Source organism: Chlorocebus sabaeus, chromosome 19 (assembly GCF_047675955.1).
Source record: "Chlorocebus sabaeus isolate Y175 chromosome 19, mChlSab1.0.hap1, whole genome shotgun sequence".
Taxonomy (NCBI): Eukaryota; Metazoa; Chordata; class Mammalia; order Primates; family Cercopithecidae; genus Chlorocebus; species Chlorocebus sabaeus.
The window spans coordinates 35,369,711-35,392,214 of record NC_132922.1 but is presented as its reverse complement, the minus strand read 5'-3'; the positions used below and the strand labels follow the sequence as shown (position 1 = coordinate 35,392,214).

General features: G+C 47.3%; 1 long non-coding RNA gene across 1 annotated transcript in view; it reads right to left on the bottom strand.

Annotated features, from left to right (window-relative positions):
• Positions 1-11,030: 11,030 nt before the first annotated feature.
• The window catches only part of LOC140709164 (uncharacterized), a 48,834-nt gene continuing 37,360 nt past the window's right edge, over positions 11,031-22,504 (bottom strand). Inside the window, exons 2-3 of the long non-coding RNA XR_012089592.1 lie at positions 12,050-12,265; positions 11,031-11,388 (exon numbers count right to left, since the gene is read on the bottom strand). This is a non-coding gene — a long non-coding RNA (uncharacterized lncRNA). The remainder of the gene's footprint in view (positions 11,389-12,049; positions 12,266-22,504) is intronic.

Here is a 22,504-nt window from a genome sequence, read left to right as displayed (position 1 = left end):
AGCGATTCTCCTGCCTCAGCTCGGCCTCCCGAGTAGCTGAGATTACAGACGCGCACGACCATGCCCGGCTAATTTTTGGTCTTTTGACTGGAGACGGACGGGGTTTCACCATACTGGCCCTGCTGATCTGACCACCTCGTGATCCAGCGATCCACCGCCCCCGGCGTCCCAAAGCGCTGGGATGACAGGCTTGAGCCACCGCGCCGGGCCGAGTTATTCATTTTATTTTCTTCCTAATTTTTAATCGTATGCATGAAAGCGTGTTTCCAGGTGCAGTAGAAATCCCCAATGAAGAAGGAAAAACACAAACAAAACAAAGCAAGCAAACAAACACGGGCCAAGGCACCGTCGCTGGAATTCTTAAGTGAGCAGAGTGTTACTTTTCAGAAAGATTTCAGAAAGCTTCCGGCAGTCTCCGCCACTTGGAAGACTGAGATAACAAGATCACCTGAGGGAGCCCAGGAAAGTCTAGGCGTCCGTGAGTTGAGACTACATTCTTACACTCCCACTTGCCTCAAAAATTGTAAATAAATAAACGGTATATGTAGAACAAAAGCAACGTCTGTGTGTATAAAGACGGAGAAGAAAAGTAAAAGTAAAACAAAACGAAGAGCAACTGAAAATACTGTGGAACCAATAGGAGACGAAAAAACAACATAGTAAAAAAGCGACACCTAGTGAATGCAGGTGATATGGCTGCTGACCAAAGTCATCTGGTCTAACTTAGAAATCCCAAGTTGAGGGTCAAGTACAACGCTTGCCGCGGACATCTGGTGGTCATGGCGACCCGAGATCTGAGTCCTGGGGCCTTAGACCCTGGTCCCTGGTCTTCCAGACAAAGAAGCCAGCGGCCATGTAAACTGGATGTTGCTTTCTTGTCACAGGCGGTCGACTTGTGGACTGATCAAGAAGCCAAATGCAAGCATCTAATCGACCTAGTCCACCCTAAAGGCCAAATGTGTTGCTCGGGGAAGGAAGCGGTCAGACCCAATTGGAAACTTATCACATAGAACTGGCCCACCTTTGAGGCCATCTAACTCAGCAGGTCTGCCAGACATTTCCCCGCAGTCCGCTGGCTGACCTGGGCAGGGCAGAGGAGGAAAAACACAAGGGTGGTGACTGCCAAGTTTTCATCGCTGCACACCTGGGGCGGGAAGAGGGACTGTGACCCCAACGGACACCCACGGACACGTGCGAGCGCTACTCCTACAGGGACTGCAGGGTCACAATGAAAGGAGCTGGGCGCATTCCTCTAGCCCCGGGCTCAAGACTCCCTGAGCCTAGTACAAACCCATTCCATCCTCCCATCCCACCACATATCGCCATATATCTCTCAAACTCCCTGAGCCCAGTATAAACACCACCTGGAAAGCCTCCGATAAAGAGACAGCCGTTCAAGGCTCCACTGAAAGCGCGGGAGCCAAAAGAATTTCTTTGTTCCCCTGTAACTTTCGGGCTATAAAAATCAAATGCTCGCATTGTTCGGGGCCCTCTCTTGTATGCTGTAGAATGGAGGGACCAGGTTCGAACTTGTAATAAAGATCCTTGCCGCTTGGCTTTGACACTGGACTCTGGTGGTCTTCTTTGGGGAACAAACGGTCTGGGCATAACATCTGGGGGCTCGTCCGGGATTCCCCAAGCCCACCAGACCCCTGGTCAACGGATCTCCTACGATCGATCTACTGATAGGTTAGCTGGCTCATCACCGTTTGTCTGCCTGTGTCTGCCTGTGTCTGTCTGTGTCTGTCTATGTCTGGAATCTGAATCTGTGGCTCGCGAGGTCTGAAACTGGAGCTGGCACAGTCCTGGCGGACGCGCTATAGGACAGCCAGCAGAGACCGGTGGGAGACGTCCCCTGTCTCTCGTCTGATCTAGCTGTCTCCGATCTGAGCTGCCCCGGGCCGCGTTTGCCCGGGCAGGACGCGCGGGCCATCTAAGCTGCCCGGGCGCTTTTGCCCGGGCAGGGCGCTTGCGATCTGAGCTGCCGGAGCTCAGCGCGTTTGCGATCCGGGCAGCAGCTGCGCTGGCGATCTGAGTTGCCGGAGCGCGTTTGCGATCCGGGCAACAGCTGACTCTGAATTGCCCCGGTCCCCGGGTGCGCGCGTGCGGTCTGAATTGCCCCGGTCCCCGGGTGCGCGCCTGCGGTCTGAATTGCCCCGGTCCCCAGGTACGCGCGTGCGGTCTGAATTGCCCTGGTCCCCGGGTGCGCGCGTGCGGTCTGCATTGCGCCGGTCTCCAGGCTCCCGGCTTCCGGCACCGCGCGCGCTCCCGGCCCCGTCCCTGGGCTTCCAGCGCCGCGCTCCCGGCCCCGGTCCCCGAGCCCCCGGGCTTCCGGCGCTGCGCTCCCGGCCCGGTCCCCGGGCTCCCGGCTTCCGGCGCCGCGCGCGCTCCCCGTCCCCGGGCTCCCGGCTTCCGGCGCCGCGCGCGCTCCCGGCCCGTCCCCAGGCTTCCGGCGCCGCGCTCACGGCCCGGTCCCGGGCTCCCGGCTTCCGGCGCCGCGCGCGCTCCCCCGTCCCCGGGCTTCCGCCGCGCGCGCTCCCGGCCCCGGTCCCCAGCTACCGGCTTCCAGCGCGGATTTCCTTTACAAGGATTCTTACCCACATTCTTTTACAGGAAGAGACTACAAATCATTACAGGATGGGTAATACCCAGAGCACTCCTCTATGTCTCCTCACAAATAATTTTAAAGAAGTTAGAGCAAGGGGCCATGATCTTGGTATGGAAATCAGGAAAGGAAAGCTAATTACTCTGTGTCGCTCCGAATGGCCTGCCTTTGATGTGGGATGGCCACCCGGGGGGACCTTCCGACTTGCTGTCATCACTAGGGTAAAGTCCAAGATTTTTCTACCTGGGCGTGCGGGCCACTTAGATCAAATACCATATATCCTCACATGGCAGGACCTTGTTGAAAACCCGCCTCATTGGCTGTCCCCTTTCCAATTAGCCTCTGAACCCTGTAAGGCGCTGGTTGCCCGACCACTAAGGCCCAAGCAACCAACTGCCCCCCCAATCCTGTTCTACCTGACAGCGGGGACCCACTGCTCGCAGAACCCCCTCCGGGCCCCAGGCCCCCGCCCCCCGGGCTCAGCCACGGGAGGAAGCAGGCGGACGGGAGGCGGCCGACGCACCCGGACCCACTCCCCGGGCTCAGCCGCGGGAGGGAGCAGGTGGACGGGAGGCGGCCGAAGCACCCGGACCCGCTGAAAGAGAAAGTAACTTTGAAGGGCCGGCGGGGCGGACGCGAAGGCGCACTTCGCGGACTAACCCCCCCAGCCGCCTGACTCCACTGTGGCTTTACCCCTTCGGGAAATAGGACCCCCAGATGACACAGGAATCCCCAGGCTCCAGTACTGGCCATTCTCCACCAGTGATCTGTATAACTGGAAGACTCAGAATGCTTGGTTTTCAAACAACCCCAAAGATTTACTGGCTTTACTGGATAGTGTCATGTTCACCCACCAGCCCACTTGGGATGATTGTCAGCAGCTCCTGCGAATCTTGTTTACCACGGAGGAGCGAGAAAGGATACAGGTAGAAGCTAGAAAACTGGTCCCGGGGAACGACGGGCAACCGACTGCCAACCCCGACCTCATGAACGCGACCTTTCCTCTGACCAGGCCGGCGTGGGACTACAACACGGCAGAAGGTAGGGGACGGCTACGCCTTTTTTTTTTTAATTTTTTTTTTTTTTTTGAGACGGAGTCTCGCTCTGTCACCCAGACTGGAGTGCAGTGGCCGGATCTCGGCTCACAGCAAGCTCCGCCTCCCGGGTTCACGCCATTCTCCTGCCTTCGCCTCCCGAGTGGCTGGGACTACAGACGCCCGCCACCTCGCCCGGCTAGTTTTTTGTATTTTTTAGTAGAGATGGGGTTTCACCGTGTTAGCCAGGATGGTCTCGATCTCCTGACCTCGTGATCCGCCCGTCTCGGCCTCCCAAAGTGCTGGGATTACAGGCTTCAGCCACCGCGCCCAGCCTGGGACGGCTACGCCTTTATCGCCAGACTCTAATGGCAGGTCTCCGGGCAGCTGCTCGCAAGCCCACTAATTTGGCTAAGGTATATTCTATTCTGCAGGGAAAGACAGAGAGCCCAGCTACCTACTTAGAAAGATTAATGGAAGCTTTTAGACAGTACACCCCCATAGATCCAGAGGCTCCAGGAAGTCAGGCAGCTGTTGTAATGTCTTTCGTAAATCAGGCAGCCTCAAATATTAAAAGAAAACTCCAGAAATTAAAAGACTTAGAAGGAAAGCAGATTCAGGACCTCCTTCAGATAGCCCAGCGGGCTTACAATAACAGAGATACTCCAGAAGAAAGGCATTTTAAGGCCACTGAAAAAATGACCAAGTTCCTGGCAGCAGCGGTACAGAAAGAGCATCCACAGCCAGAGTACACCCAACCTAGGCAGCACCCCCGGCATGATAATCTGAAAAAAGACCAATGTGCCTACTGCAAGAAGACTGGCCACTGGGTAAGAAACTGCCCCAAAAAGAAACAACAAGGACAAGGACCCCCTAGGTCTACATCCTTACTAGTCATTCAAGATGAAGACTAGGGAAGACGGGGTTCGGATCCCCTCCCCAAACCTAGGGTAACTTTGCAAGTAGAGGGGTCCCCAGTCCAGTTCTTGGTCGATACGGGAGCACAACACTCAGTCTTAGTGAGAACAAATGGGAAATTATCCTCCAAGTCCTCGTGGGTACAAGGGGCCACAGGAGTTAAGAAATACCCATGGACAACACAAAGAACAGTAAACCTCGGAGCCAAGAATGTAACCCACTCTTTCCTGGTCATTCCTGAGAGCCCCTGTCCCTTATTGGGGAGAGACCTGCTAACTAAAATGGGAGCACAGATCCATTTCCTCCCTGAGGGGCCCGTCGTGACCAACTCCCACAATCAGCCCGTGTCCGTCCTAACTATAACCCTAGAGGATGAGTACCGGCTCCACCAGGAGCAAGCGGCCCCTGACCAGAACATAGCAACCTGGCTCCAGCAATATCCAGAAGCTTGGGCGGAAACGGGGGGCTTAGGTCTAGCAAAACACCGTCCTGCCTTATTTGTTGAACTTAAGCCTGGGGCAGACCCCGTGCAGGTACGCCAATACCCGATGCCCCTAGAGGCCAAGAAAGGAATTGCCCCACATATCCGCCGGCTCCTTGACCAGGGGGTCCTTCACCCATGTCACTCACCCTGGAATACTCCATTGTTGCTGGTACGAAAACCTAATAGTGGAGAATACAAACCTGTACAAGACTTAAGAGAAGTCAATAAGAGGGTTGTGGACATACATCCAACTGTACCTAACCCATATACCCTCCTGAGTACCTTAAACCCTAAACATCAATGGTACACTGTTTTAGATTTGAAAGATGCTTTCTTCAGTCTGCCCTTAGCCCCTCAGAGCCAGAAGCTCTTCGCCTTCGAGTGGAATGACCCTGATAGGGGCATAAGTGGCCAACTGACATGGACCAGACTACCGCAAGGATTCAAAAACTCTCCTACTCTGTTCGATGAGGCCCTCCATGAAGACCTGGGTGAGTACCGACGCAAACACCCTGAAATAACCTTACTACAGTATGTTGATGACCTCCTAATTGCTGCTGAGACCCAAGAAGCTTGCATCCAAGAGACCAGAGGTCTCTTACAAGCTCTGGGAAATCTAGGCTACCGAGCCTTGGCAAAAAAGCTCAAATCTGTAAGCCAGAGGTAACATATCTGGGGTACCTGCTTAAAGAAGGGCAGCGCTGGTTAACAGACGCCCGGAAACAAACTGTTCTGCAGATCCCCAGGCCGCAATCCACCCGACAAGTAAGGGAATTCCTGGGGTCAGCGGGGTTTTGCAGACTATGGATACTTGGGTTCGCAGAACTGGCTAAACCCTTATATCAGGCAACACGGGGGCAGCAGCCATTTAGGTGGACAGACGAAGCCGAGTCGGCTTTCCAACAGATTAAAACCGCCCTACTCTCCGCGCCTGCACTGGGACTACCTGATGTTACTAAGCCCTTCCACTTATATGTAGATGAAAATAAGGGTGTCGCCAAGGCAGTAATAACTCAGAACTTAGGCCCCTGGCGGAGGCCAGTTGCCTACCTGTCAAAGAAGTTAGATCCAGTGGCTGCCGGGTGGCCCCCTTGTCTCCGAATGATTGCAGCCACGGCTCTGATGGTGCAAGATGCTGATAAACTGGTCATGGGGCAAGAATTGCGGGTCGTTACTCCACATGCCATCGAAGGTGTACTCAAACAGCCACCTAATCGATGGATGAGTAACGCCCGGCTCACCCACTACCGAGGACTGCTACTAAATCCTCTCAGGATAACTTTCCTGCCCCCAACGACCTTAAACCCTGCCTCGTTGCTGCCCAACCTGGACCTGGACGCCCCACTGCACGACTGCACCGAGATACTAGCTCAGGTGCACGGAGTTCGAGAAGACCTGCAGGACCGCCCACTTCCTGACGCTGACCTCGTCTGGTTCACTGATGGGAGCAGCTTCATGCATCAAGGCCAGAGGTACGCTGGAGCGGCAGTAACTTCAGAGACTGAGGTAATCTGGGCAGAACCCCTGCCCCCGGGGACATCGGCCCAGAAGGCCGAACTGATTGCGCTCACCCAAGCTCTTACCTTAGGGGCAGGGAAAAAGCTGACGGTATATACAGACAGCCGATATGCTTTTGCAACGGCACATATACATGGGGCTATTTACAGAGAGCGAGGGTTGCTGACGGCTGAAGGAAAAGAGATAAAAAACAAGCAAGAGATCCTAGCCCTGCTAACAGCCCTGTGGAGGCCAGAAAAGTTAGCCATTGTGCATTGCCCAGGGCATCAGAAACTAACTACTCCAACTGCTCAAGGCAACTTTCTGGCAGACCAAACTGCAAGAAAGGTGGCAAAGGCTCCCAGCCAACTCCTTGCACTCCAGCTCCCTGACCCGGGCCCCCGGAACTTGCCATATTTCCCTGAATATTCAGAACAAGATCTCCAGTGGATTGACAAGCTTCCCCTGAAACAGACCCAGAATGGGTGGTGGACTGATACTAATGACCAAACCATCCTACCAGAAAAATTAGGACAACAAGTATTAGAACACGTCCACCGAACCACCCACCTAGGTGCTCGGCGGATGATAGACCTGATCAGACGCTCTAAGCTCAGATTCAGACATACAGCCGAGATGGCCAGCAACATTGTGACAAGTTGTAAAGTCTGCCAGCTTAACAATGCCTACCCCCAATCCCAGGCTGCAACAGAAACAAGGCTCAGGGGAACCAGGCCCGGTATCTACTGGGAAGTAGATTTTACTGAGATAAAGTCAGGAAAATACGGGTATCGGTACTTACTTGTCTTTGTAGATACTTTTTCAGGATGGACTGAAGCATTCCCCACCAAAAAGGAAACTGCTCAGGTTGTAGCAAAGAAAATCCTGGAAGATATCCTCCCCAGGTATGGCTTCCCTGTCCAGATAGGGTCAGATAATGGGCCGGCCTTTGTCGCTAAGGTAAGTCAGGATTTGGCTTCCATCCTTGGGGCAAATTGGAAATTACATTGCGCTTACAGGCCCCAGAGTTCAGGACAGGTAGAGAGGATGAATCGGACCTTAAAAGAGACCTTAACTAAATTAACTATGGAGACTGGCACTAATTGGATAGTCCTTCTCCCCTACGCTCTGTTCCGGGCCCGTAATACCCCTTACAGACTGGGCCTTACCCCTTATGAAATTATGTATGGCAGACCCCCACCCTTAGTTCCCAGCCTAAAAGATGATCTGCTTAAGTCTGAAGCAGAAAATGTTTCTGAACTCTTATTTTCCCTACAAGCCTTGCAGAAAATTCATCAAGAAATCTGGCCCAAGCTGAAATAACTATATGAGACTGGTCCCCCGCCGACACCCCATCCGTACCAGCCAGGAGATTGGGTCCTGGTTAAGCGACACCGACAAGAGACCCTAGAACCCAGGTGGAAAGGACCACTCCAGGTACTCCTAACCACACCCACCGCCCTGAAGGTAGAAGGCATCGCGTCGTGGATCCACTACACCCACGTCAAGCCGGTGGACCCAACCTCCGACCTTCTGGGGCCAATCACGGTGGCGGCAGAAGCACCGGACACGTGGACTGTGGACAGAGCTAAGAACAACCCCTTAAAACTCACCCTGCGCCAGCAGCATAGCTCGCTGTAAACATGCAGTTAGGTAGTTTAACCATAACGTTAGCTGCCCTAGTGGCCGCTGGAGAAATCACAAAACCAGCTCTTAATCCCTTTGTCTGGAGATTCTGGCTTTATGAAAACCAAATCCACCCTGGACAATCTCATAAGCCTGGGAAATTATTGGCCATTGCTGATTGCCCCTCCTCAGAGTGCAACAGCCCAATTCTACTAAATTTTACTGGTTTTCAAATAGCCAAACCTAAGACACCAATAATATGCTTTGAGTTTGATCAGACTAAATACAATTGTACACACTATTGGTGGCACCAAAATGACGGCTGTCCTTATAACTATTGTAACATCCATAGACCCCGTTATTGGGGAGAGAAAAAACAGTTAGACCCTAAGTGGCCCTTCCATCGTAGATGGGATGGAGACTTTTCATATACATGGATAGTTAGAGACCCCTGGAACTCCCATTGGACCACGCCTCAACATGGGGCTGTATACTACTCCCCCTCCTCCACGTGGCCTAGCAGTCACCTCTATCTGTGGCGAGGCCTAGTGCAAGTACTGCCCCTGGTCCACGGGAATATCCAACAACAAGAAAACAGACTAACACAAGACTTACGTCCTTTCTCCTGGTTAAAGTTATTACAAGAAGGACTAGAACTTGCTAACCTTACAGGACTTCACAGCCTGTCTGGCTGCTTTCTGTGTGCCACTCTAGGGCGTCCACCGCTAACCGCTGTCCCTCTGCCATGGGGATCCTCTAACCTTAGCCCAAGCTAACAACCTCCGAAACCTCTCATATGCTCCTATCCTAGACGTGCCCCTATACCTAAATCCCAGTCAGGAGAAGTTTCCCTACTGTTTCTCAGGAACCAATACCAGCCTCTGCAGCATCACTACAATGCCCCCTAATATCACCCTAAAGGCTCCGCCGGGCATATTCTTCTGGTGTAATGGAACATTATCTAAGAACCTACTTAGTCCCTCTGTTACCAACCTACTGTGTCTTCCTGTCACATTAGTTCCCCGGTTGACTCTACTAACTGCTGGCGAGTTCCTAGGGTACACCGGTAACTGGACTAGTACCGCTATTCACTCAGTCCCTAGACCGAGACCTGCATGAGCCATATTTCTCCCCCTCATTGCGGGAATCTCCCTCACCGCATCCTTCATGGCGGCCGGACTGGCGGGGGGAGCCCTAGGTCACACCCTCATAGAAAGCAACAAGTTATACCAACAATTTGCCATTGCTATGGAGGAGTCGGCTGAGTCCCTTGCCTCCCTTCAGCGGCAACTCACGTTCCTAGCTCAGGTAACCTTGCAGAACCAGAGAGCCCTAGACCTACTCACTGCAGAAAAAGGTGGTACATGTATATTTCTGAAAGAAGACTGTTGTTTCTACATAAATGAATCAGGGCTTGTAGAGGACCGGGTCCAACAGTTACGCAAGTTAAGCGCAGAAGTAAAAACATGGCAGTTTACTTCAGCTGCAGACCAATGGTAGAATTCCTCTATGTTTTCTCTATTAGCCCCCTTCCTTGGTCCCCTGCTAAGTCTACTATTTCTACTTACCGTAGGACCTTGTGTTGTTAACAAAATTTTACGATTTATTAGAGAGAGATTTGACACCGTACAACTCATGGTCCTCAGAGCCCAATACCAACCTGTAAATGCTGAAACAGAATCAGACTTATAAGACCCAAGACTGGCTCTAGAGACACCTGAAAAGAAGGGGGGAATGAAAGGAGCTGGGCGCATTCCTCTAGCCGCGGGCTCAAGACTCCCTGAGCCTAGTACAAACCCATTCCATCCTCCCATCCCACCACATATCGCCATATATCTCTCAAACTCCCTGAGCCCAGTATAAACACCACCTGGAAAGCCTCCGATAAGGAGTCAGCCGTTCAAGGTTCCACTGAAAGCGCGGGAGCCAAAAGAATTTCTTTGTTCCCCTGTAACTTTCGGGATATAAAAATCAAACGCTCGCATTGTTCGGGACCCTCTCTTGTATGCTGCAGAATGGAGGGACCATGTTCGAACTTGTAATAAAGATCCTTGGCGCTTGGCTGTGACACTGGACTCTGGTGGTCTTCTTTGGGGAACAAACGGTCTGGGCATAACAACAACCTCCAACACCCGCACTTCAGCTGTTCTCACCAGGCTCGTGGAATCCGGTCCCAGCTAGTGGAGGAATTCCCAGAGGGGTGGGGGGAAAGAAACTCAATCAGAGAAGTGGAATGTCGAGCAGGGGAGTCAATCCTACCTCAGCAACCCCCAGCACTGCATCCTGGAAAGCCCGCGGGTTGGGACCAGTGCCTCCCAAATGCGTGGTGGGCACAGATGGACTCTAGCACGAGACACCTAGTGCATGTTCCGGGGCTCAGGGGCGGGTGGGCATGAGCATGCCCCGGAACGAAGTCCCCACGAGCAAAAGGAGGGAAGAAGGAAGGTTGATGTCGAGGGCTCAATTACACAGGACACGCCACAAAGCCAGGTTTCCCGCACACTGGTTGGGAGACCCTTGTGTGAAGGACCGACTTTCAATAGGTTGCAGTATGGGAGCTGCTCTGCTCCATAGGAAACTCTGACCCAGAAGCAGGGCGTCTGCGAATAGTTTAGCATCAGATTCCCCATAAACACCCTACGTGATGGGCCAAGGGACAACCGCCTTTCTAGACACAGCCGTTTTTTAGGACTAGGGGCTATCTGTACTGGAGCCCGGTCTCTGCGGCGCAGCCGGGCGGAGCCTCCGGCCGGTAGAAAGGGTGGCGGACCGGCTATCTGAGGCCAACCGAGGCTAGGCAGGGCTGCCACATCCTTCCTCCTTGGTGAGATTCTGACCTAGAGGCCTTCAGTCATAATCCCACAGATGGTAACTTCACCCCATTGGCTCCTCAGCCAAGCACATACACCAATTGTCTGAACCTACAGTTCCTCTCATACCCAGCAGGATTACCATGGTAACAACACATGGGTAACAACACATGGAGAACACAAGCAGTAAAACTAACCTGTCTCACATGGGTCTAACCATGATGCTTTCCAAGGCATGCACTCCACTTTCGGGTGAATCCATTCCACCTTGCCTTGCCCTTCACAAAGAAAAGAGAACTCACCGGCCGTGGTGGCTCAAGCCTGTAATCCCAGCACATTGAGAGGCTGAGGCGGACGAATCATCTGAGGTCAGGAGTTCTAGTCCAGCGTGGCCGGCATGGTTAAACCTTGTCTCTATGAAAATACAAAAATTTGGCTGGTATAACGGCGGGTGCCTGTAATCCCAGGCACTTGGTAGACTGAGGCAGGAGAATCGCTTGAAGCCAGAAGCCGGATGTTGCAGTGAGCTGAGATAGCTCCATTGGGCCCCAGCCTGAGCGACTGAGTGAGAGTTCATCTCAAAAATAAATAAATAAATAATAAAAGAAAAGAGAATAGGGAGACATCAGACATCAACCAAAGTATGCAAGATGAACATTGGTTCGGTATGCAAAGGCGGGACAACTTAGCAAAGGCGGGAAGACTCAAAGTGAGGAGGGGACTTCCCAGTCATAGGTAGTTAATAGACAAATGGTTGCATTCTTTTGGGTTTCTGATTAGCCTCTCCAAAGGAGGCAATCAAATACGCATTTATCGCTGTGAGCAGAAGAGTGACTTTGAATAGAATGGAAGGCAGGATGGCCCTAAGCAGTTTCCAGCTTGACTTTTCCCTTTTGTTTAGCGATTTAGAAGCCCCAATATTTATTTTTCTTTCACACAATTTTTAAAACACAGATAGAAGTGTTCATGCTTATTAAAAAAAAAATAAAGACAAAAAGAAAAACAAATGATAGGCCAGGCGCTCTGGCTTATGCTGTAATCCGAGCACTTTAGGAGGCAAAGGTGGGTGGATTACCTGAGGTCAGGAGTTGGAGACCTGACTGGCCAAGATGGCGACACCAAGTCCCTACTAAAAATACAAAAATTAGCTGGGCGTAGTGGCGGGCGCCTCTAATTCCAGCTACTGGGGAAGCTGAGGCAGGAGAATCGCTTGAATCCGGGAGGCAGAGGTTGCAGTCAGCCAAGATGGCGCCACTGCACTTCAACATGGGCGACCAGAGCGAAACGCCGTCTAAAGAATAAATAAATAAATAAATCAGGCCCAGCCAGGGTGGAGGTTTCCTAGGCAACAAGGCATTGGGGGAGGAAGGCAAGAAGTGCCTCTGAGATCTGGGTGGGGCCCGAGAGAAACCAGTTTTCACTGGCTCTGCGCAGGTGGCCAGAAGTTTTGGTGTGATGCCTACATTTTCAATAACTGACCGCTAGGTGACGCCAAATGACAACCGAACGACATGACAGTTTGCACTGAGTGGGATCCGTGGTTTAGGGGTTGTGGAAGAAGAAAGACATGGAGGAACATGGGGTCACCGGTCTTCTGATCTCTCTTGGATTACGTTTCTGGGCCCAGGGCACCCTCCCAGACAGTCCCCACAGCTCATCAACCAGTGCCTCTGGGAAAAGATTATCACTTCTGAGAAAACACTCAGGCACACACGTGCGCTCACGTGAGCACACCATACGCACAAAAGTTTATATCATGATAATGAGCTTTCTTTGGCAAAATGCCTTTGTGATGTGTTTCATTAGATAGTATTGTTGAAAATATCCAATTATAGGACTCAGCACAGTAGCTCATGCTTGTAATCCCAGGACTTCTGGAGACCAAGGTGGGAGGATGGATAGAGGCCAGGAGTTTTGGACCAACCCGGGAAACACAACGAGATAGATTACCACTACTTAAAAAACATTACCGAGCATTGTGGCACATGCCTATATTCTCAGCTACTCAGGACGCTGAGGCAGGAGGATTGCTTAAGCCCAGAATTCAACGCTTCAGCAAGTGAGCTGTGCTCAGGCGACCAGAGCTTTTTCTGTTCTGTGATGCTTATATTTTCAATAACGGTCGTCGCTAGGTGTCGCCCAACGACAACCAAAACACGTGTCATTCTGGAGTGAGTGGAATCCCTGATGGAGGGGTAGGAGAGGAAGTGGGATGGACACGGGGTCACCCGTTTTCTCGTGATTCCCCTTGCACAACATTTCTGTGTGCAAAACATCCTCCCAGAAACTTCTCAAAACTATTCAACCAGAGACCCTGAGAAAACCAGTCACACTCTCTGCCCATCGGATTGGATCATCCGGAACTTCCATTTATCCAGAGAGGAATTCTCCACTGGAGTGTGGCATAGGTTACGGATACAGGCAGGGGCTACCTCAGACAGAAATCCAGTCTATACAGCTTCACAGTAGATCCTAGGTTCAATCTCTCACAAACTCAGAGTAGCAACATCTATCACCTTAGAATGAAAGGCATGAAATGTGTGCTCTGAAAAAAGCCATTCACAGAGAAGATGATTTACACACTCATTCTTGTCCCTAGGCCAGTTGTTTCATCCCAAATGCCCATCACTCAATAGTTCACTATAACAGACTATTACTCAATAGTCTCGTGAACCAGTTAGGAATCTTGCTCTATGAATCCTGGAATCTCAATGTTTGACATCATCATTGGAACATGAATGTTATCCTAGCCTGAAAGCAATGAGGTACCATTTCTCGGAAAACACACACCTATACAAACAAGCAAGCATATATACACACACATACACACATCATATCTATACTATTTTACACTGTGAGACTCAGCTTTCTTTCCCTAGAGAACTTCGTAATAGGTTTCACTAGATAGTATTGTTTAAAATATCAAATTATAGGTGCTGAGTGTAGTGATTTATGCCTCTAGTCCCAGCACGGTGCAGGCCAAGCTAGGAGAATTGCTGGAGGTGGGGAGCATGAGACCAGCCTGGAAAACAGGAAAATCTCGTCTCTACTAAAAGTAAAACAAAATTAGCTGGGTGTTGTGGTTGTGCACCTATAGTCTTAGCTACTTAAGAGATTGAAGCAACGATTACTTAAGACAAGGAGTTTGAGATCCTGTGATACCCACTCCCACAACGCTGCTGTGGCCCATGAATTTGCTACATGGTCAATGACATGGAAGGAACATGATTACAGAATTCATGGCAAAAAAAAAAAAAAAAAAGGAAAAAAATTTGTGGATAAACCTCTCTCACTGGGTAAATTACAAAAAGATATGTATGTTCTATGTGAATGCCCACCAAGGGTTAACAGCATCAGAGCAAGATTTTGATAATCATGTGGACAAAGTGACTTGTTCTGTGAGTATGGGTCATTCTTATTTCCCTGCCACCCCCATCATCACCCGATGGGCTAATAAACAATGTGAACATAGTAGCAGAAATAGAAGCAATCCATGGGCTAAGCAACATAAACTTTGAATCCCAAAGGCCAGTCTGGCTACAGTCAATTCTGAATGTTTAATTTGACAGCAGCACAGCTTAACACTGTGCCTTTGATATGACATCATTTCTAGGGTGATTCACCAAGCACCTGGTAGTAAAATTATTACATTGAATAACTTTTATAATATAGGGGGCAACAGTTTCTACTCACTGGAGTAGGCTCTTACCAAGGATATAAATTTGCTTTCCCTGCATGGAATTCTTCAGTCAAAACCACCCTCCATGGACTCACAGAATCGCTCATCCAACCCGATGATATTCCACATAGTATTGTTCAGACCAAGAAACTCACTTCACAGTCAAAGTGTAGCAATGTGCTCATTTTTATGGAAGTCAATGGACTTACCGTGCTTTCCATTACCCTGAAGCAACCAACTTAATAGAGTGATGAAATGACCTTTTGAAATGTTGGTTAAAGCACCAAGTAGATGACAAAATTTCTTAACAATGAAACCAGGTTCTTCAGAAGGTGATACATGCTCTGCATCAGCATCCAACCTATGGTACCATTTCCCTGATAGTCAAGATTTATGAGTCTAAAACTAAAGAGGTGAAAATGCGGGTGGCATCACTCATGATTGCCCCTCACGACCCTCTAGCAATAATTTTGGTTCTGCTACCATGACTGTATTCTGCGGGCCTAGAGGTCTCAGTTCCCGAATAAGAATTGCTTCCCCAAACAGATTAAGGGATTCCATTGAACTGAAAATTAACAATGCCACTGTGTTACTTTGGGATCCTCAGGCCTCTGAGTCAACAGACTTAGAAGGGAGTTATGGTGTTACCTGGGGTAATAAACCTAGAATACCAAGGGAAAAATTAAAATACTAAACCACAATGAAATAATGAAGAGTATGTCAGAAATACATGGTATGAGAATGTACTGTAATTAAGGTCAATGGAAAATTACAAGAACACAATCCAGGAAAGAATAAAAACAACAAATACTCCTTAGGAATAAAAGTTTGGGTCACAACTCTGACTAAAGAACCACAACCAACTCAGATACTTGCTAAATGTAATGCATCATGGATAGTAGAAAGTCGTTCGAAATACAAACTACAATCACATGACCAGTGATCTACATGAGGACTGTAATTGCCATGATGATGGCCTTCCTATATAGTTAAGACTATATTCTTGTTTCTGTATGCATATGTTAACCAAATATTGTTGTTTTTGCTCTTCTATTATTCTTTGCCATGTAATATAATATTTATTACTTTTATATCAGCATTTAAATAATGTTCAATTTATATCTTACTCTTTAATCAGGAAAAAAGTAAAGATTATCCAAGAGCTTTACCTCACCTTCTGGAAAAGAGATTATTGTATTTTTTGTTATTCTTGGAATAGATGCAGCGTATTTGTTGGAACTATCACCTTTTTATTGTCTTCATTTAGAAATTAATATAAGAGCATATGTATAAGTGTCAACATGATGAAGGGTGTACTTATAATAATTAATTTTAGTTGTCTGCTTACGTTAATTAAAGAATATCTGGAGACTGCCAGACATGCATGGTGGTTCATCCCTGTAATCCTAGCACTTTGGGAGGTTGAGGCAGGAGTTGCTCGAGCTTAGAATCTCGAGAACATCTTGAGCAAGATAACAAGATTCTGTCTCTGCAAAACCATAAAAAAATCATAAAACAAACAAAAAAGATCTATTCAGAAATTTAACTTCTCTCTGGTTTGGTCTAGGCGGGGTGTATGTGTCCAGGAGTTTATCCATTTCTTCTAGATTTTCCAGTTTATTTGCAAAGAAGTGTTTACAGTATTCTCTCATGATGTTTGTATTTCTGTGGGATCGGTGGTGATATCTTCTTTACCATTTTTATTGTGTTTATCTCGTTCTTCTCTCTTTTCTTCTTTATTAGTCTTGCTAGCTATCTACCTATTCTGTTGATCCTTTCAAAAAACCAGCTCCTAGATTCATTGATTTTTTGAAGGATTTTTTTGTGTCTCTATCTCCTTTAGTTCTGCTCTGATCTCAGTTATTTCTTGCCTTCTGCTAGCTTTTGAATTTGTTTGCTCTTGGTCCTCTAGTACTTTCAATTGTTATGTTAGAGTGTCTATTTTAGATCTTTCCTGCATTCTCTTGTGGGCATTTAGTGCTCTAAATTTCCCTCTACATACTGCTTTAAATATGTCCCAGAAATTCCGGTATATTGCGTCTTTGTTCTCATTGATTTCAAAGAACATCTTTATTTCTGCCTTCATTTTGTTATTTATCCAGTAGTCATTCAGGAATAGGCTGTTCAGTTTCCATGTAATTGTGCAGTTTTGAGTGAGTTTCTTAATCCTGAGATCTAATTTGATTGCACTGTGGTCTGAAATACAGTTTGTTGTGATATCTGTCTTTCTACATTTGCTGAGGAGTGTTTTACTTTCAATTATGTGGTCAAATTTAGAATAGGTGCGATGTGGTACCGAGAAGAATGTATATTCTGTTGATTTGGGGTGGAGAGTTCTGTAGATGTCTATTAGGTCCACTTGCTCCAGAGCTGAGATCAAGTCCTGGACATTCTTGTTAACTGTCTGTCTTTTTAATCTAGTATTGATCGTGGGGAGTGAAAGTCTCCCATTATTACTGTATGGGAGTGTAAGTCTCTTTGTAGGTCTATTGGAACTTGCTTTATGAATCTTGGTACTCCTGTATTCGGTGTATATATATTTAGCATAGTTAGCTCTTCTTGTCGAATTGATTTTCTTACCATTACATAATGCTCTCTTTTGCCTCTTTGGATTTTTGTTGGTTTAAAGTCCGTTTCATTAGAGACCAGGATTGGAACCCTGGCTTTTTTTTTGGCTTTCCATTTGCTTGGTAGATCTTCCTCCGTCCCTGTATTTTGAGCCTATGTGTGTCCTTGCACATAAGATGGGTCTCCTGAATATAGAACACTGATGGTTCTTGACTCTTTATCCAATTTGCCAGTCTGTGTCTTTTAACTGTCACGTTTAGCCCATTTACATTTAAGGTTAATAGTGTTATGTGTGAATTTGATCCAGTCATTATGATGCTAGCTGGCTATTTTACCTGTTAATTGATAGAGTTTCTTTATAGCATCGATTGTCTTTATGATTTGGCATATTGTTTTCAGTGGCTGGTACCAGTTGTTCCTTTCCATGTTTAGTGCTTCCTTCAGCAGCTCTTTTAAGGCAGGCCTGGTGGTGACTAAATATCTCAGCATTTGTTTATCTGTAAAGGATTTTATTTCTCTTTCACTTTTGAAGCTTACTTTGGCTGGATATGAAATGAGTTGAAAATTCTTTTCTTTAAGAATGTTGAATATAGGCCTCCACTCTCTTCTGGCTTGTAGGGTTTCTGCTGAGATATCCACTGTTAGTCTAATGGGCTTCCCTAAGTGGGTAGCACGACCTTTCTCTCTAGCTGCCCTTAACATATTTTCCTTCATTTCAACTTTGTTGAATCTGACAATTATGTGTCTTGGGGTTACTCTTCTTGAGGAGTGTCTTTGTGATGTTCTCTGTATTTCCTAAATTTGAATGTTGGCCTTGCCTTGCTAATTCTCCTGGGTAATCTTCTGAAGAGTGTTTTCCAATCTGGTTTCATTATCCCTGTCACTTTCAGGTACACCAATCAAATGTAGATTTGGTCTTCTCATATAGTCCCATATTTCTTGGAGGCTTTGTTCATTTTTCACTTTTTTTTCTCTAATCTTGTCTTCCGGCTTTATTTCATTAATTTGATCTTCAGTCACTTATATCCTTTCTTCTGCCTGATTGAATTGGCTGTTGAAGCCTGTATATGCTTCATGAAGTTCTCGTACTGTGGTTTTCAGCTCCATCAAGTCATTTAAGCTCTTCCCTACACTGGCTATTCTAGTTAGCCACTTGTCTATCCTTTTTTCAAGGTTTTTAGTTTCCTTGCGATGGGTTAGAACATGCTTCTTTAGCTTGGAGAAGTTTGTTATTACCTACCTTCTAAAGCCTACTTCTATCAACTCACCAAACTCATTCTTTATCCAGTTTTCTTCCCTTGCTGCCAAGGACTTCTGTTCCTTTGGATAAGAAAAGGCATTCTGGTTTTGGAATTTTTAGCCTTTCTGTTCTGCTTTCTCCCCATCTTCGTGGTTTTATCTACCTTTGCTGTTTGATGTAGGTGACCAATTGTCCGGAGCTGCGTGGCCCGGCCATAGCGATAATAACTGATGACTGACGCCTGAGCTCTATACATTTCCACTTCATGCCTCCTCCCTAGATTTACTTTCTTCCTTGTTCTGCTGTCTCATATGCCAGTACAAAATGGCGCTCTTCCAGGTTCTTCATCACCCATTTTCCCCCGCCCGGGAAAATGATCAACTTACAGCGCAGGAGCCATCCCGCGCCCGGGAAAATTACCAACTGACGCCGCAGGTGCAACATGACGTCCGACCGAAGAAACCGAGACCTACCTGGCCACGCCCACCGCAGGGTCACCATCATCGCCCTGGCCCAACCTCCGCCCCTGCCGGTCTATATAAGGCATTACACTGCCACCAATAAATGAGACTTGATCAGGGTACTGTCTTGTCTCCATTTCTCATGTCTCTTGTCCCCCCGAGTTCCCACTCCCTCTTCTAGGGCCTACATTGACGATCCCTCGGGACGGGACACGTGGAGCCTCAACGTGGAGCCTGGAAACGAGGGATTCTGTGAGGAAGAGGACGCGAAAGAACGGTCGACCGTCAATGTGAAACTAAACTCCTCCGATCACTGCGGGAACCTGCCGCGTCAGAATCGAAGGTAAGTGACGCGTCCGAAATGGGACAAGAATTAAGTCAACATCAAATCTATGTAGGACAATTAAAAGAGGCTTTAAAGATACGAGGAGTAAAGGTTAAAGGTAATGATTTGTTTAAATTTTTTGATTTTGTAAAAGATACTTGCCCTTGGTTCCCACAGGAAGGAACTATTGATATTAAAAGATGGCGTAGAGTAGGAGATTGTTTTCAAGATTATTATAATACTTTTGGGCCAGAAAAAATTCCTGTGACCACCTTCTCTTATTGGAATCTCATTAAAGATTTGATAGATAAAAAGGAAGTCGATCCACAAGTCATGGCCGCGGTCGCTCAAACAGAACATATTCTAAAGGTTAGCTCCCGCTCTGACCTCACAAAGCCTCCGCAAGATACGGAGGAGGATCTCATTTCCCTTGAGAGCGATGATGAGGAAGTCAAGTCTCCTTCTGTAACAGATAAAGAAATGTTACACACACACAAAAAAAAGAAAAAATACCCGGTTTTACAAACACCTCAAAAAGAGGAAGAAACTAATAAGCCTGATCAATTAAACATAAATTGGGATGATTTAGAGGAAGAGGCAGCTAAATATCATAACCCTGACTGGCCTCCCTTTACTTCGCGCCCACCCCTATATAATGGGACACGTAACGGGGCTTCTGCGCCCACTGTTACGGCAGTAGTAGATCCCAAAGAAGAATTAAAACAAAAAATTGCTCAACTAGAAGAACAAATTAAACTTGAGGAGTTGCATCAATCATTGATAATTAGGCTCCAAAAATTAAAAACAGGAAATGAAAAGATACCTAACCCAGATGTTATGGAGGGTTCCCTGCGCCCACCTCAGCGGCCTGGACAGCATGTTCCAAGAGGGGGATTAGTTGCTAGCCGACATAGAGAAGAATCCTCCCCCAAAGACATCTTCCCAGTTACTGAAACCACAGATGGGCAAGGACAAGCTTGGAGACATCATACTGGGTTTGATTTCACTATCATAAAAGAGTTAAAAACTGCTGCTTCTCAATATGGGGCTACTGCTCCATATACTCTCGCAATAATGGAATCTGTAGCCGATAACTGGCTCACTCCTACAGATTGGAATACCTTAGTTAGGGCAGTTCTCTCTGGGGGAGATCATTTAATTTGGAAGTCAGAGTTTTTTGAAAATTGTAGGGACACAGCTAAAAGAAACCAACATGCAGGAAACGGCTGGGATTTTGATATGTTAACTGGTTCAGGTAACTATGCAGACACTCAGGCCCAAATGCTCTATGATCCTGGCTTGTTTTCACAAATCCAGGCAGCTGCTACAAAAGCCTGGAGGAAACTCCCTGTTAAAGGAGACCCAGGGGCCTCACTCACGGCAGTCAAACAAGGACCAGATGAGCCGTTCTCAGATTTTGTATGCAGACTCATGACTACGGCAGGAAGAATTTTTGGAAATGCAGAAATGGGTGTAGATTATGTTAAACAGTTGGCATATGAAAACACCAATCCCGCTTGCCAAGAGGCAATCAGACCTTATCGAAAGAAAACAGATTTAACAGGATATATTCGCCTTTGTTCAGATATTGGGCCCTCATATCAACAGGGTCTAGCAATGGCCGCTGCCTTTAGCGGTCAAACAGTAAGAGACTTCCTTAATAACAAAGGCAAAGATAAAGGGGGGGTGCTTTAAATGCGGTAAAAAAGGACACTTTGCAAAAGATTGCCATGAAAATCAAAATAAAAATCCAGAAACAAAAATTTCAGGCCTTTGCCCAAAGTGTAAAAGAGGAAGGCACTGGGCCAACGAATGTAAATCTAAAATTGATAGTCAAGGAAATCCTTTATTGTCTCAGCAGGGAAACGGGTTGAGGGGCCAGCCCCAGGCCCCAAAACAAGCATATGGGGCGGTCAGCTTTGTTCCAGCCAGCAGCAACAATCCATTTCAAAACTGAGTAGAGCAACCCCAAGTGGAGGACTGGACCTCAGTTCCACCTCCCACACAGTATTAACACCTGAGATGGGACCACAAACCTTAAATACAGGAATATATGGGCCTTTACCACCTGACACTTTTGGGCTACTCTTGAGAAGAAGTAGTGTCACCATGAAAGGTTTACAAGTCCTCCCTGGAGTTATCGATAATGATTATGAAGGAGAAATTAAAATCATGGCCAGAGCTATTAACAACATTATTGCTGTCCCTCAAGGGGTTAGAATAGCACAGTTAGTTTAGCTACTCTTAGTTAAAACAGATAATAATATCCAACACTCTAACAGGAATACAAAAGGTTTTGGATCGTCAAATATATATTGGGTGCAACCAATTACAAATCAAAAACCCTCTCTAACCTTATGGTTAGATGGTAAGGCATTTACTGGGCTAATAGACACAGGGGCCGATGTAACCATCATTAAACAAGAAGATTGGCCCTCTCATTGGCCTACCACAGAGACTTTAACACACCTGAGAGGAATTAGACAAAGCAGTAATACTAAACAAAGTTCTAAATACCTAACATGGACAGATAAAGAAAACAATTCAGGCCTCATTAAGCCATTTATCATCCCTCACTTACCTGTTAATCTTTGGGGACGAGACCTGCTCTCCCAAATGAAAATTATAATGTGCAGCCCAAATGATATAGTTACTGCACAAATGCTAACTCAGGGATACACCCCTGGTAAAGGTCTTGGAAAAAAGGAAAACGGCATTCCACAGCCTATATCAGTCTCAGGACAACTTGATAAAAAAGGGTTTGGAAATTTTTAGCTCAGGCCACTGACATACCTGCACCCCAAAAGTGCACTGACCCTATTACTTGGAAGGCAGATGAGCCCGTTTGGGTTGATCAGTGGCCTTTACTTAATGATAAGCTAAGTACTGCCCAACAATTAGTGCAGGAACAACTGCTAGCAGGACATATTACAGAAAGTAATTCCCCTTGCAATACACCTATCTTTGTCATTAAGAAAAAGTCTGGCAAATGGAGACTTCTACAAGATTTAAGAGCCATAAATATCACTATGGTCCTTATGGGTGCCTTGCAACCGGGACTGCCCTCACCAGTTGCGATTCCTCAAAAATATTTTAAAATCATTATTGACCTTAAAGATTGCTTCTTTACAGTCCCCCTTCATCCTGCTGATCAGAAAAGATTTGCCTTTTGTCTTCCATCTATAAATTTTAAGCAGTCAATGAAACATTACCAATGGAAAGTCTTACCTCAGGGTATGGCCAATAGTCCTACCTTA